At 33.1% G+C, this 16,940-nt stretch overlaps 1 protein-coding gene across 3 annotated transcripts in view; it reads left to right on the forward strand.

The window, feature by feature from the left end:
- The window catches only part of LOC123680457, a 79,157-nt gene that overhangs the window by 53,671 nt on the left and 8,546 nt on the right, over positions 1 to 16,940 (forward strand). The window lies entirely within an intron of this gene.

Raw genomic sequence — 16,940 nt, forward strand, 5'->3', positions numbered from 1 at the left:
ATATACACTTCAAAAATGTTTTCATTAATTTTGTGCAATAGGCAAAATCAGATCTGAGATGCCAGCGGGCTAGTAAGAGCTTGGGATTCGAAGTGCTTCTTCAGGGTGAATATAGATACTAAAAATATATCAGCCTGACATTTGTTAGCTAGGCGAAGAGCGTGTCCGTGAAGTTAGCACCCACTTTTTCGAAAATGAAGAATTTTTTTTTTGCGTTCGTTAGTAACTCGTTAGTAACTATTTGTAACACAAAAATTTTCGTTTGTACCTCAACGATACTGGTAGAAAACATCGCATTCCGCAAGGGTGCCAACTTCACGGGCACCCACTCTTTGATTTTTCTCGGAAAAAAATATTCAGTTAGGAAGTCCATCGTTAGTAACTATTTGTAACACAAAAATTTTCGTTTGTAACCTAACCTATAATGGAAAAATTACACCCCCAAAATGCGAAGTTGGCACCCACTTTTTCGAAAATGATGATTTTTACTTTTGCATTCGTTAGTAACTCGTTAGTAACTATTTGTAACACAAAAATTTTCGTTTGTACCTCAAGAAAACTGGTAGAAAAAAATTGTTATCCACAAGAGTTTCAACTTCACGGACACCCACTTTTAGATTTTTCTCGGAAAAAAATATTCAGTTAAGAAGTCCATCGTTAGTAACTATTTATAACATAAAAATTTTCGTTTGTAACCTAACCTATGATGGAAAAATGTCACCCCCAAAATGCGAAGTTAGCACCCACTTTTTCGAAAATGATGAATTTTTTTTTTGCATTCGTTAGTAACTCGTTAGTAACTATTTGTAACACAAAAATTTTCGTTTGTAACCTAACCTATGGTGAAAAAATGACACCCTCAAAATGCGAAGTTAGCACCCACTTTTTCGAAAATGATGAATTTTTTTTTGCATTCGTTAGTAACTCGTTAGTAACTATTTGTAACACCAAAATTTCCGTTTGTACCTCAAGAAAACTGGTAGAAAAAAATTGTTATCCACAAGAGTTCCAACTTCACGGACACCCACTTTTAGATTTTTCTCGGAAAAAAATATTCAGTTAAGAAGTCCATAGTTAGTAACTATTTATAACACAAAAATTTTCGTTTGTAACCTAACCTATGATGGAAAAATGACACCCCCAAAATGCGAAGTTAGCACTCACTTTTTCGAAAATGATGATTTTTTTTTGCATTCGTTAGCAAATCGTTAGTACATGTTTGTAACACCAAAATTTTCATTTGTAACCTAACCTATGAGAGAATCGCTCCAAGAGAGGTGCACTTTTGAGTTTCCGATATTGTATACTGAATAATGAAATAGATGAATTTCCCTATACGTGATAAATCTGTCACTGTTTTTTGTGAGGTAGATTTCATTAATGCAGTAGTCTCAAATGTATTATAAAATTATTTATTGAAATGAACTTCAACATAGTTAATTCAAAATTTCATTTAAATACTATACAGTAGTAAGTGGATGTTAAGCTCTAATGTTTTTTCTACAATCTTTACTTTTTTGGCCATTACTTCCTTATACAGTGCGGTGCTGTTTGGAATAGTAGAGAACAGTTTATATTGGTAAGACAATTTATAACATCATTTTATTGGTTCAAATATAGGGAAAATGCAACATATATATATATATATATATATATATAAATATAAATATATATATATATATATATATATATATATATATATATATATATATATATAAATATATATATATATATATATACAAAATACTTCGATCTGTCGTTCGAACTAAAGGAAATGTATAAGCTCAAGAAAATATCTATTATCCCACTGGTGATGTCGGTCAACGGACTCGTAGAGGAACATCTCTTTACTTTTTTGGCCATATCATCGTACAATTCTAGAGCTCCATCATTTCTTCGACAGATGGAAATGTAGTGTCCTAGACTTTGTCTGGTAAGAGACTTCTGGTAAGCAACCAAACCTCTTAATATCAACTGTTGTCCACCGCATTTCAAAGTCACAGGGAGTTTTTCAATATTAATATTTTCAGCTTCACTAGTGTCTATAAACAAATGAGTGCTGAATATAGTTTCCACTATCACCTTATTTGAACACATCTGGCATTTGAACTGTCCTTGCAGCGATCTCAGAAACGTAGACTCAAAGTTTTCATTGCTATAATCCGTGATTTGAATGGTTTTGTAAATCCTTGAAATCCTCTTTTCGTAAGAGCACTTCATGCATTTATGTATTTCTGTAAGACTATTCAATCCCTGTCCAGTTTTCTGAAGAGCAGATATTACATTATCTTGACAGTCTACTCTTAAAATTTTACTATTGATCGCTAGTTTTTGTTGTTTGTAGATTTCATTAAGAAAAACAGCTCTTTCTTTACGAAACTGACTGCCTGCCCCTTTGGTAGCTACTGTACTGAGTAGGTTGAATATTTTCACATCTTCCTTATTCTCATTGATTTTTTGTTGAAAACCAATACTATCACAATAAGCTGATAAAATACATTGCAAAATTGTATCAAATGGACAAGTATTTCCTAGAAGAATGGAGACCCCATCAGATACTTTTGTTGTTGTCGTCTTATTGACAATATTCCCGTTTTTTATAAGTGGAAGCTCCATCCTTCTATGGTCTTCGAGAACTAAAATTTCTGGACAAGGCGCAGCGTAAAATGATGATCTTGTTTTTTTCTTTTTTGGGTTCCCTAGTCCTTTCCAGTTTTCTACGATAAGAGCTTCTTCTACGTCTTCCTCATCTATCTCAGCACCTTGGCATGAATCAGCAGATAATGCATAACTATCATCCTCATTAGGAGGGCTTTCAGCAGTAATACTTACAATATTAGTCTCGTATACATTTTTCTCAGCATCAGTGTTTTTGTTGTACAATTCAGCAGTTTGGGTATCGGAGTGTTCAGCAGATGGTCTTTCAGATCTCTCATTTGCCAATACTATCATAGACTCAATTTCTTTTATATGTCTGAGAACAAATTTATCTGCATTCAACGGTAAACAACCGTGAAAGGTTCGATTTTTCAGGTCATTAAAATAACTTTCTACTGGCGCTGAACTAGCAGTAGCTTCACATACGCCGAAATGATGGGTTAATATGGCTGACCACAAGGTATATGTCTTTAGGAGCTTTCTGAAAGAATTAGAGAATTCTAAAGAGTAATGGAAATTCTCCCGAACACTTGAAGACTCAGGCTCAATAACATTATCGATGAAAGACTCTTTTGCTCCATTGAAGATGTCCCGAATCCATGTTTCGACAAGTTTACATTCCGTATTATTGGTCTCACAATCATTTGATTCTATTTTTTCTTCTTCATATGCAAGGTCTACATTTATATCTGCTATTAGATTTTTAAGATAAATTTTGGCAATTTCGCTCTTCAATGGAGAGTTATTTGAGTCGGAACCCTCGTAAAAACTATTTGATACAATGAAAATATTCGAAATAATCCTATTTGCATCACTGAAATTGCGGCATTTAACCAGTCGAGCCACAAGTTTCAAATAGAAGGGTTTGAACTGAGGAGGTTTATTCTTAAAACAGTCCCATCTACTGACGAACTTCATCAAGTGAGCATAATCGACGCGTATATAAGTTCCTAGCTCTGGTTTTTGGTGAGACAGTTGTGAAATTGTAATAATTTGGAAAGATTTGTTGATATAGTCAGAAAGACTAGCCTCTTTGGCAATACTTCTAGCGATTGCACCTAATAAGGCCAAAGAATGATCAGATATCACACAGAATGGAGTTTTACACTCCGTCATCCATTCTGTCAACCAGTAGCTAATATGGTTAGTATTGTGGCACTCAGATAGCATCTGGCAAACAGGAATTTGTCCACCTTCCGTTCCCATGTGTATAACACACTGATATAGAAATAAATTACCCGATGTTTGTCCGTGAGGCTTCGGAATCTTTTTCACCAATGAACCGGTAGCGTCTATATAAACTGTACTTCTTTTTTTTACATAAATATTGAAGGTAATTGTTTGAGAAGGTGTCCAATACATGACGAAAAAATCATCCAAACCTATCTTACGAATTGCTGAATTTAATGTGTTTTCATATTTCAAATATTGAAAAGATTCAGGAATACTTACAGCTTCTCGAAAAATATTAGAGAACTCATTTTTTTTTTGAACTGTTCTCTAGTCTTCCGCAAGACATTTAAGGAGTATAATGTTCTATTCCGCTTAGCATTTCCATTGATAGCTTGTTCCCTTCTCCAATTTATCGCGAATTTTCCTTCGCTCGAAGTTTTACCGATTTCATTTCTTCTAGTGCCCTTCAATGGTCTTTTCATTTGATAGTTATGTTGGATGAGTTTTACATTACTCATTTCATAAAAAAATTTCAGTTCTTGTTCATTGGTTTTATTTGAGGGATCGACACACCAACCCTTAAATGAACCTTTACACTCCGCACAATAAGCTTCGAATTTAAAAAAAATATTCTCGCTACCAATTTTGTGTTTTTTGAACATCCATATACATTCAGTGTCCAGGTTTTTGGTTATCAGTTCAAAAAATATGTCAGTCCATACAGGTCTGAGAGACAATCGGATCTCATCAAAACATTGTTGCCATAAATTGGCAGGTACTGAAAAATAATTTTCAGATAGGTACTCATCTTCTACGAGAACATTGTCGTGTTCAAGAGATTTCCGATCTTCAGATTCAACAACTTGTTCCTTAATTTCTATGAGATCTCGGCAATTGTATCTATTACATTTGACAACAGTATAGATTGCTCTAGGGGAAATTTTATCGCCACTCAATTTACTCAAACGTTTCCAAATATTTGCTGTCGTTTTACCTAGAGACTGTTGAATTTCTGTCTTATGTTCTTGCAAAATTTTGAGTAATTCTTCAGGATCAATTGCAGCACTTCGTGGCATCTAAAATTGAATTCGAATCCAGTAAGATCGAATAAAGCTAATAATACTAACTTACCTTCGGTTTTGATGAACGAATAGTAATATTAACTCGGTGAAAGATATTATTTTCGCTTCGGCACTATTTATTACGTATATTTTCAGGTTATGTTTACCTTAGATTATTTACAACAAGATGGAGCAATCCCTTACTAGATGAACTGAATGTTTTGTTCCCATAATAAACACTGTTTGTTTACAAACAAAGTGTGTTGTCGTAAATAGAAGTCAGTGGCGTGGATCTAAAAATTTGTTAAGAATAGAAATAAATCCTTCAAAGGTTATCGAATCTTTAATTATTATTTCATTGGATGCATAATTAATGTCATTATTTTTATGAATTTTGTTAACCTTCCCGATGTTTTCATCTTATTCTAAATCATTGTTATACGCAGAATTTTTATAGTGCAGGCATATTTTCGATTCGAAAAAATATTCAATATGAAAAGAGATTTGAAATAGCAAATATGATATTCAAATATTGTTGTTCTGGTTTTAATAATTACAAATACCTATACAATTGAATGTTATATCATTATCAATGATTTTATTAACAATCCTATTATATCGAATACATCTATTCAGGTCACTTTTCAATAAGGCTGCATGGTAGGTTATTACCATACAAGATGATGCTGTATCTAAATTTGGATTTTAACACAGCTTGATATCTTGTTCTGAGGTGAGTCCAGATTTTTATTGGGGACCACCATGTTATTACAAATGGAGCTCATTTGACTGCAAAGGTTTGAAATTTAAGGGTATTACACCTGAATACTATGTTAAATTGAATAACAAAAATAACAATAAATTTATTGATCCAGTTCGACATGAAAATGTATTAGATAGGTCAGTTTTACATCAAGTGTGAAGTATAATCATATCAGTTCTCATTAATGCTGTAATAGGCCTTACTTACTTACTGAAACCTTGTCCATCCATTACCTGCACCTTTGAGAGCAAATGATATTATGAATGTATAGTTTTGTTCCACTATATAAGATAGATGATTGGAATTTTGTGAGTTTTGCAATGGAATGGACGGAGAATCAGTATTTATAGTGGAATAGCAATTGAAACTTGAAAGCCTGCATAATCAGGATTGATTATCAAGCAAGGATGTATTAATAACTTCCATAAAAAATAACATGTAACATAAAATAAATGATTTTTACAATAATGATTTGAAGAAATACGATAGGTAACTAAAATATACTGATAATCGATTCTTCAGAAATGTTTATAATAAAATAACTAAGAATCCATATCTACTACTGCTATAGTCCTTGGTAATTGAATCCAAACAGGATCGAAAAGTACACAATCAAAAAAGAGTGTTTTATACACCCTGATCACCCTAAAACTTAAAACTAACAATTGTAAAGATAAAAAAAAAACTTATTGATTCTGATACAAAATCAGATGTGTGAGCATGCTTCTTACTCGATTCACCACTTGATCGCTCATTTTTCTTGTCTCGTGGTGAATTCTTATAGTGAAATATCTTTTCAATATCAGTTTTATCAAAGGCAATTCATGACTTTCTAGAAACCCTTCATCAAATACATGATTGCCAAATGCATTCAAAACATCATCTGGTAAACAGACAATACAATTATGAATCAACTTATTGATTAAATTTTCAGACTTTGTACTCAAAATATTAGGGTTGTTAGAAATCATATATCTTATTGTTTTTTCTGCTTGTGTGCATATCTTAATGACAAATTTGGATGCCTTGAATAAATTGCCATACGTTTTTCTTTTCTGTAGAAATGAATATGTTTCACAAGTCTCCAACATATCAAGACATTTTGAGCAAGTGATACATTTTTTCAATGACTTGACAACGAATCCTGCTATATAAATTAAAACATCCTGTATATATGAAGATAATTGCCATCCTGAAGAACCAAAGTAATCATGATCATTTAACGCTGCACACAAATTTTTATACTCTTCAGTCTCCTCCAAGTCCTCCTTATGATCATTTATTGTTATTTTTTTATATGACGAAACATGAAGAATTGATGTATTGTCCAAATTAACAACATTTCCAGAATCAGCACCTCTCACTTCCCTTGCTATCAACAACTTTTTATATGCTGACTGAAATTGTCTGGCTGTGGGATTGTTGTTGTATCCATTCAGACTCCTGATAGCACCAAAAAATACCTCCAGATGGTCTTGAGAGAACTTATAGGTCAATAAAAAGTCTAATTTTTTTGACACCACATACATTCTAAATATTTCCTCAAGACTCTCCATACATATTAAAAACCCTAGAAACCCTGTTTTCCTTCTTGAAGATAATACTGGTGTTCCATTCAAAGTCAGTTCCATGAAGTATTCTTTTGCTTCAGAAAACCTTTCCACGTATAAATCAATGTTTTCAAAAGATAATGCCCTCTTATATGTATATGGAGAGAATTTATTTCTTGAGTTCAAGATGTCAAATAAATCATTAACTAAGAGACAGAAATTTGCAGTCTCTTCAGCACCTTTAAAATTTGTCAATTTCAAATCAAACTCAAGGAATTTAAGAGCATCCGACACACTCCTGCTGAATGTCTGCGCAGCAATCTTCACTCTCATTTTTTCTTTCACAAAATGTAAATGACGTTTTCTTATCTTCGTTGCTGCATTCAATCCTTCTGTGTCTTGGAGATTCACAAGTTCTTCAAGATAGGTCCATTTGATTAATTTATCATTTTTTGTTTTCAAAATCTTACTGTCTCCTAAACAATTCCTCAAGAGTTTGAGCATGTGACAAGGGTCAAGAAAAATTAATACCTTCTCTTTGGTGACTGGATGTTCAAAGTGAGTCTTCAATGATTGAGGATTCGAAAAATCAGCACCCAAATGACTCGCCATATTCAAATTCGAAGCTGCTCCATCAAAAGTAACAGAAGTTATTCTCAAATTTACTTCATTCAAAAACTCCAGACAGTTAATTACCAAATTGGCTCTTTCTCTGCTTGATAATCCATCTATCAAAAAATAGCCTACTGGAATTTTCCAGTGACCATTGATGCAGGTAACTAAAAACACAAGTGCTTCCTTAGCTTCTGGTAAAGTATCCACTTCAGGTTTTTCTCCAAAACTTATTGATCCATAAAATTTACCAGCAATAAATTCGATTTTTTTTCTAATGGCCATCTCGTCAATCACCAGATTGCAATAAATTTGTTCTCCCGCAGACTGCTGCACTTTGTTCTTCAATGCACTGAGGGCTTCAGTTGTGAAGCCAGGAGTTCCATCGATGGTCTGATACCACTTAGAAATAGTCTTTGGGTGTGGAAGTGAATTATTGAATTTTTCCCTAACATAATTATAGGCCCTAGGCGAGTAAAAATGTAATGATAGGGCAAATGCTCGTAGAGAAGGTGTAAATTTCTGATTTTTTGATCCCCTTATGAGTCTATTTACCATATCTCTACTAGGACCTGGTAACGATGCCTGAAATATTGAAAATAATTACATTCCACAAATATATGCAAAGCTGAATCTTACTTACCTCTATATAATCTTGAGCATTATCGGATATAAGGTTCATTTCCCTCAAATTATTCAGTAGTCCTGAAATATCTGAAATTTTCTGTTGCAGTCTTCTGTTCTTCATCCTCAATGCTTTCAGTTTCTTTTTCTGTTCTGCAATTTTTCGTTTAGCAAGGGAGAAGGCAAATTTTCCTTGTTTTGGTGTCCTGAAATCTTCATCCCTTACATCACCAACAAAACATTTTCTTTTTCTTGGTCTTGGTACAGAACTTTTAGCTTCAGAACTGAAATAAGAAGGTTTTATATAATGAACCAGAATATATTTTGCAATATTATAAATATAAAATTAAGTAAAACTTACGTAGTTGGATGTGCTACTGTTAATACTTCCGAGGATACCAAGTTGCTTGACGATTCTGAAGCTGTCATAGTACCGGACAATTCTGAAACTGTCAAAGCACCAGAGGATTCTGTATCGGTCAAAAAAGCAGATAAATCTGAAGCGGTTAATGTATCAGATAAATCTGAAGCAGTCAATGTAGCAGATAAATCTGAAGTAGTCAGTGTAGCAGACAAATCACTAGCTGTTAAAGTTCTGGATAGTTCAGAATTACTCAGTTTTGAGGATTCCCTGACACTACCTAGCTTATTAGTATCTAATGGTTCTGGAGTCACAGGCCTTTCATCTGGAGATGTGCTACTGGAACTGAAATTAGAAATATTATATTTAGATGTTCATATTATCCAAATCAAATTTTAAAATAAGTTTACAATATGCTTATATTGAGAGCTAGGTATTCCTAGCTACGCCTATGGTAAATTATTATTTGTTGTGTTTACTTACCGATGTATGGATCGCCCGCAGTCTTTACTGGTGCTTTTTTTACATATCACACAGGAATTAACCATTTTTCAGCTTAATACAGCAAATAATTATTGTCCAACCTCGTTTTCACTACAAAAATCACTTGGTTAACTCAAAACGATGAGTTTGAACTTGTTGCACCTAAGCATCAGCTGTCAAAGAAGGCGGCCATAATGAAATTCATTCGCACGTCCAGGTCACGTGGTAGAAAGCCACCAATAGGGAGCTGCGGGAATGTGTTTTGATTTTGACGAAAATAATAAACATATTGCTATCTTATTTCGGCCACGTTTTCTCTCTCACTATGCTCTATCTTGGTGTAAATAATCTAAGATGTTTACGCAGTTAGAAAACTATCAGCTGTTCCTCTTGTGTTCTCATCTCTCATGTGTTCCCATCTCATTTCTTCTAATACTCGATGCCATAAAGCAGGGCCTGCGTAGTGCTTGTTAAGAGTTCATTTACCAATTGTGATATAGACAGATCAACTGCGCATGACAAAATGGCTTCTGAATTTGAAGTACGCCGGTCTCGTAAAAGTTCGGACAGCTTAATTTAACAACGATTTATCATGCGCATTGGAAAAGCCTTCAGTTCAATGAGAAACTTTGAAATATGGAACGTATTATATGAGTTTTGAATCTGATGAAAATAAAGGGGAATTAATACTAGACATGTAATGAGATTCATGAAAAACATTAAGAATTCTGGATTCTGTTACAGACGATTCTTTTTTGTGTCACAAATAGTTAATAATGAGTTACTAACGAATCCAAAAAAATATTTCTTTATTTTCGAAAATGTGGGTGCTAACTTCGCATTTTGGGGGTGTCATTATTCTATCATAGGTTAGGTTACAAACGAAAATTTTGGTGTTACAAACATGTACTAACGATTTACTAACGAATGCGAAAAAAAATTTCTTCATTTTCGAAAATGTGGGTGCTAACTTCGCATTTTGAGGGTGTCATTTTTCCATCATAGGTTAGGTTACAAACGAAAATTTTGGTGTTACAAATAGTTAATAAAGAGTTACTAACGAATGCAAAAATAAAAATTATCATTTTCGAAAAAGTGGGTGCCAACTTCGCATTTTGGGGGTGTCATTTTTCCTTTATAGGTTAGGTTAAAAACGAAAATTTTTGTGTTACAAATAGTTACTAACGATTGACTTCTTAACTGAATATTTTTTTCCGAGAAAAATCCAAAAGTGGGTGTCCGTGAAGTTGGAACTCTTGTGGATAACAATTTTTTTCTACCAGTTTTCTTGAGGTACAAACGAAAATTTTGGTGTTACAAATAGTTACTAACGAATCACTAACGAATGCAAAAAAAAAATTCATCATTTCCGAAAAAGTGGGTGCCAACTTCGCATTTTGGGGGTGTCATTTTTTCACCATAGGTTAGGTTACAAACGAAAATTTTTATGTTACAAATAGTTACTAACGAGTTACTAACGAATGCAAAAAAAAATTCATCATTTTCGAAAAAGTGGGTGCTAACTTCGCATTTTGGGGGTGTCATTTTTCCATCATAGGTTAGGTTACAAACGAAAATTTTTGTGTTATAAATAGTTACTAACGATGGACTTCTTAACTGAATATTTTTTTCCGAGAAAAATCTAAAAGTGGGTGTGCGTGAAGTTGAAACTCTTGAGGATAACAATTTTTTTCTACCAGTTTTCTTGAGGTACAAACGAAAATTTTTGTGTTGCAAATAGTTACTAACGAGTTACTAACGAATGCAAAAGTAAAAATCATCATTTTCGAAAAAGTGGGTGCCAACTTCGCATTTTGGGGGTGTAATTTTTCCATTATAGGTTAGGTTACAAACGAAAATTTTTGTGTTACAAATAGTTACTAACGATGGACTTCCTAACTGAATATTTTTTTCCGAGAAAAATCAAAGAGTGGGTGCCCGTGAAGTTGGCACCCTTGCGGAATGCGATGTTTTCTACCAGTATCGTTGAGGTACAAACGAAAATTTTTGTGTTACAAATAGTTACTAACGAGTTACTAACGAACGCAAAAAAAAAATTCTTCATTTTCGAAAAAGTGGGTGCTAACTTCACGGACACGCGAAGAGCTCTAGATAATGGACTGTGGACACTATAATTTGTTGGCGCAAAGCTAATGCGAAAAACCTCTCGAGTTCTTAGGAGCGCTGGACTACAGTTGAGATTTATTCTGCTCATTAAATAATTACAATCGATGAGGTTATTGATAAGTTTGAAAATAAGCATAATGATAAAGTTATCTCTTCTCAAATCTAAAGATCGTAGTCCGATTATCTCTTGATTATAATTTTCGGATGACTTTGACATCCCAGTTTTGAATACCTACTTTAGAACTTTCCTCTGTACCCTTTCAATACTTTGTCTATGAACAGCATAGTAGGGCGCCCATACCACTGCTGAATACTCTAAAATACTTCTTACATTCGAGCAGTAAACTGTTTTCAATACATTCACATCATTGAATTCCTGCATTGATCTCTTAACAAAACCCAGCATTTTCGAAGCCTTATTAGTGATGAATTGGATGTGAGGGATAAAACTCATTTTTGAATCGAAATAGACTCCTAAATCTTCAATTACATTTGTGCTTATACGAGATTCCTGCCTCAAATGATAATAATAAGAATAATAATGATAAAATTTATTTAGCACCCGGCTAGTACAATAGATATTCGATAAACATGCATCACAAAATAGTAGGATTACAAGAAACACCCTGTATCTCGAAAACAAAGCATTTTCGGGCCCATGTATAGGACAATCTATTCTTGAAATTATTCAAGGAATTTTTCATTTTTCTTCGTACCTCCAATTTAGGAACAATCGAATCAAAAAAATGCTATTGCTTAGAGTAATTTTGGGTTCAAACTTCGTTATCAAACCTTTCTTTCTGATGTTACAAAAATAAGTAAACGTTTTCTTGAAAAAAGAAAGAGATCTACGCTCTTGTTTATCCCTTCCCCTAATTTTGCCAGTGTTTATATTTCATTAAAGTACTTTCAATCGAGCAAAATTCCCCACGATCAGCCAACATTTCTCCGTCGTTCTGATTGAAACCTGACGTCCTCAATTATTTTCTTCTTTTGGTAAACCCAAGGGAAACAGTGCGCCAAAGACAAAACACGCACGATTTCCATGGGCGACTGTGTGCTATGATGATGGGAGGAGAGATTCAGGAATCACCCATCGTGAGTCACGTGTGAAGAGCGTAAATTATCTAAAAATCCGAGTATCAGTTTGAACAGTGCTCTCTTTGAGTTTGTATGTTTTTTAACCGGTGATTCTGGTTTGAAAAGTTCGCTCGCTGAAATGTAACTGACAATAATAATCGGTTTTAAAATTATTGTGCGTTGTTGTGTACTTGGTGTATTTGTTTCTTCATATATGATATTCTAAGGAGGAATCCGATATTCTGTCTGGAGCACAAAGTGGATTTATTTACACTAGGTATGAAAGAAATGCGGAATGTTAAGTTGTTTTTGTTCTCTTTGTTTTCAATGAATTATATTCAACTGGTTGGGTGGGTATTACTTAGACGGTTTCACTTTAACTGATCATTATTTAATTTGGTCTTCATAAAATAACATAACCTTATTCCTCCTTACTGCACTTAATTCCATGAAAAAGTAACTGAACAAATTCTTGAACTCTAACAAAGTGTACGACTATAAAAATTTAAATGAAATCATTTTATTCCCATCTCAACCTTACCACAAAACTCAGATCGAGAAATATTCCACAAAGAAAAGGAAAATTTTTACAGTGTTTCTAAATTAGAGATACAAACGAAAATGAGAGATTCTTGTAACATGGGACCACTAACATTTTGTTATCGAGATACGGGGTGTTGAAGTTTGAGTTTTTTCTGATAGCATCTGCACGTGATATGCCAATTTTTAATTAAAATCTACAGGGTGATATTTTTTCTGGTACAGTCCGGCTTTTTTCATTCAGAAATTTTTTTTTTTGTGAACCACTGATGTCGACCGGTACAAAGAAACTACCAAGGAAATTATCGACAAAAATCCACCCCACACTTTCAATGAAAATTCCTCTTGAAAATGGCATTCTGCAATTTCATATAAATTCTCGTCAGCCTTTATTTATTCTTTACGAAAATGTATAATTTGAATTCTTGAAATACAGGCTTCATCAGTTTACCTGCATTCGTAGAAATGAATACAGTTTCTGTGAATATTAGAGAACATTCTCTTGATTTTCATTTGCAAGACCCTCGGCAACACCATACATGGAATGAATCTCATTACGAATTCGTAAAATTCGGAATGTTGTGTTATAAAAATAAAAACACTTTCACTTTTGAAAATAAAGAAGTTTGATTTAATCAGTCAAAAGTAAACTAATAACGAATTGATTCACCTTAGACTACAAATTGGAGTTTTATGATTATTTAGATTTTCCTCAAGATTTTCAGAGAATCGTTTGAATTTTTTTTTGAATCGGTTAACAGATGAAGCAAAACTACAAAAACCAAAATGTTTAGAATTAGAGCAGAGCTTCGTTTTACCATTTTTTTCAACTTCCAGTGGCTTATCAATAAATGAATATTGGAAGAAAAAATATCACCCTGTATATTTGGCATGTAACATGATGGAATATCTATACCAATAACCAAATACGAGTTGAATATCTTGTGCAAATGCTATGAGAAAAAATTCAAACTTCAACACCCTGTATCTCGAAAACAAAGCGTTTGCGGGCCTTTTATCTTCTTGAAATGATCCAAGAAATCTACCATTTTCGATTGTACTTATTGTACTAATTTCGGGGGGGTTGTTCCTGAATTATAGGTATAGGTTCAGTCAAAAATGGTAGGTTCCTGGGATAATTTAAAAAAAAGTTCAAACTTCAACTCCCTGTATCTCGAAAACAATGTAGGTCTGTCTTTATAGGATTTTTTTAACTTGTCCAAAGAACCTCTCATTCTCGTTTGTGCCCCCAATTTAGGAACATCCTGTATGATCTGTATATATCAATATATTATTTGTATAAAACAAATTAGTTCTAATTCGTCCAAAATTCTATTATTTCATTTATCGTGGATAAAAAGGCATTCGAGCCTTTCGAATGCATTGAATTTCCATTTTGTTACTCAATGAACTTGACCTGTAGAATCGAATATCACACTGAAATTAAATCTGTGAATATAATGTAAATATGTATGTTTAATTTGAAACTTGAATACACTCGAGGATTACCATCTGTACTAATTGGAGTAATTGAATTTTAAACGATTTCAATTCTATGTTTAAATTGCTCTCATAAATATAATAATAAAAATGCAATAATAAAACGAGGGAGGACAATTAATTTCTTTACACACTCAAGGCTCTCACAAAATCGAAACATCACAGTTAAATAATTGAATTGATTCGGTCTATACTTGATGAAATTAGGCAAAATGACAAGTTTTTGAAAACTATCATATCTTAACTTATCTTATTCCAATCAAATTCATTAAAATCGAAATTAAATGACAATTATTGTATTCCCACTTTTTAATTATATAAATTACAATGTTTTTGCTACACAGAAGCTTCTTCAGATTTTATTAAAGTTAGTAAAAATGTAAAATTTATATTTATGAAATATTTTAATTTTGATTCCTTAAGAATTCATTCGAAACTTTTCAATAGTAACTTGTTGAAGCATTATGTGAGATGTTCACGAAATTCACTTGATTTTTATAACGTTAATTTATGTTGTGGGGCGATCGGTTAGTGCCTTCAATGAGCTTCATAAACAAATTGTTTGGAAATACACAGGGTTTACCAGAAAAGTGTAAATGACCAAACATAAGTTTTTTCTTCTGGGACACCCAATTTTCATTAAATTCTCAGGTTGCATGGAGTAAATGAACCTTAAGTTTTTTCGAAGTTTCATATGCCTAAAACTAACCGTTTTTGAGATATTTAGATTTTTCATAAATGACAATGTCCTAGGAAAACCTAATAACTTCGAAATGATTGAATCAATTTGAATCAGATTTTGGGAGTGAATACTAGAAGAACGGGGGTGAGTACTGATGATTTTCTGATAATCATTGAGAACTCTACTGGGTGTTTAAAATAAGACTAGTCATTTATGACTTATTCAAACATGAATATTGAGCTCATTCCAAATAGCTCACCGTATATTTTATTATCTGACATGGTAGAGAATTTTCCGAAAAAAAATTTCCACCTAATGAAATACAGGGTATACATTTGGAATAAGCCCAATATTAACGTTTGAATACGTCATAAATGAATCGTCTCATTTTGAACAAACAGTAGTTATCAATGATTATCAAAAATACAATACTTAACTACGTTCTTCTAGTTAACACTTTAAAAATTTCATATGAATAAATTCTTTGATTTCGTAGTTATCAGGTATTTCCTAAAACATTTCAATTTATTAAATCGAAATATCTCGAAAAAGGTTAGTTTTAAGCATTTTGTTTTGTTCGGTCATTTACACTTTTCTGGTACACCCTGTGCATTTTCAAAAAATTGGAGGGTTTAGTTTTAATAGACTCTATGATACTACGTCAAAAGAAAATTCCAAATTTTCAGCGCCTAACCGTAATAGACCTTAGCGTCAATGATGGAACATCCTGTATAGAGGTGAATTCAGTACCTACTCAATTTTAAATATTGTACAAAGGACAAACCAAAACACACTTAACCTAATCATGTAAGATTTGAACCCAGACACCAACAGTGGCAGGAAGATCAAATACTTGTATTTCAAAACAAAATCTTTAATAGCTTTGCCGCACAACAGATCCAATGTTCTCGTCATTACGTCACTGTTTCCGGCCAATCCAGTCGTTGCGTCAATATTCACTTGCTATTAAATCCTGATTGAATTCGAAAGTTGCATTCGATAAGCCGCCGCAGGATAAAATAAATGAAGATCAGGTTTAGCAGACCCAGAAATTCCATGTTAACTCGATCAACGTTGGGAAATCCTATTCTCGATCGTTCAGTGTAGTACTACACCTTATAACTCAATCGTTGTGACTAAATTCTGTGATGTGATGCTAATTCTTCTCCTTGCTGTCACTGTAGAACTAAAATAAATCATATTCGTTTTGTATGAATCACCATTAATTGTACATATGTCATGAAAAAATTCTCAATCATATTATGGACCTACTATAATTTATAGTGACTTAATTAAAATGTCGACAATTCGTTCAAATTGAGCCTAAAAATGGCGAATTGAACCATAGAACTCAAGAATACAATTGACTGAACTGAACTGACCTGACACACGTCAAAATCAAAATTATTGGGCCTATTAAGTATTTGATTTTTTTGTAGAACAAATTTGTTTAACTGAAGAATACTACAGTGACTAAATAAAATTAAATTATAAATAAAATGGGCCTTACATTTTGAATAGATCCTAAAAATCAGGTAAATGGAGAATGTAAACAAAAAGCCGCCATATTTTGGCTCAGCCAATCAAAACGAGAACACGCTTGTCGCCACTGTGGTTTATCGAGTCACTGTACAGGGTGGGCAAATTTCGATGTTTTAGCACTACAACTTTTGAACCAGAGGAGATAGACAAAATCTGATACCCACCTCTCGATCTCTTTTTCTGA

This window comes from Harmonia axyridis, chromosome 5 (genome assembly GCF_914767665.1).
Source record: "Harmonia axyridis chromosome 5, icHarAxyr1.1, whole genome shotgun sequence".
Lineage (NCBI taxonomy): Eukaryota > Metazoa > Arthropoda > Insecta > Coleoptera > Coccinellidae > Harmonia > Harmonia axyridis.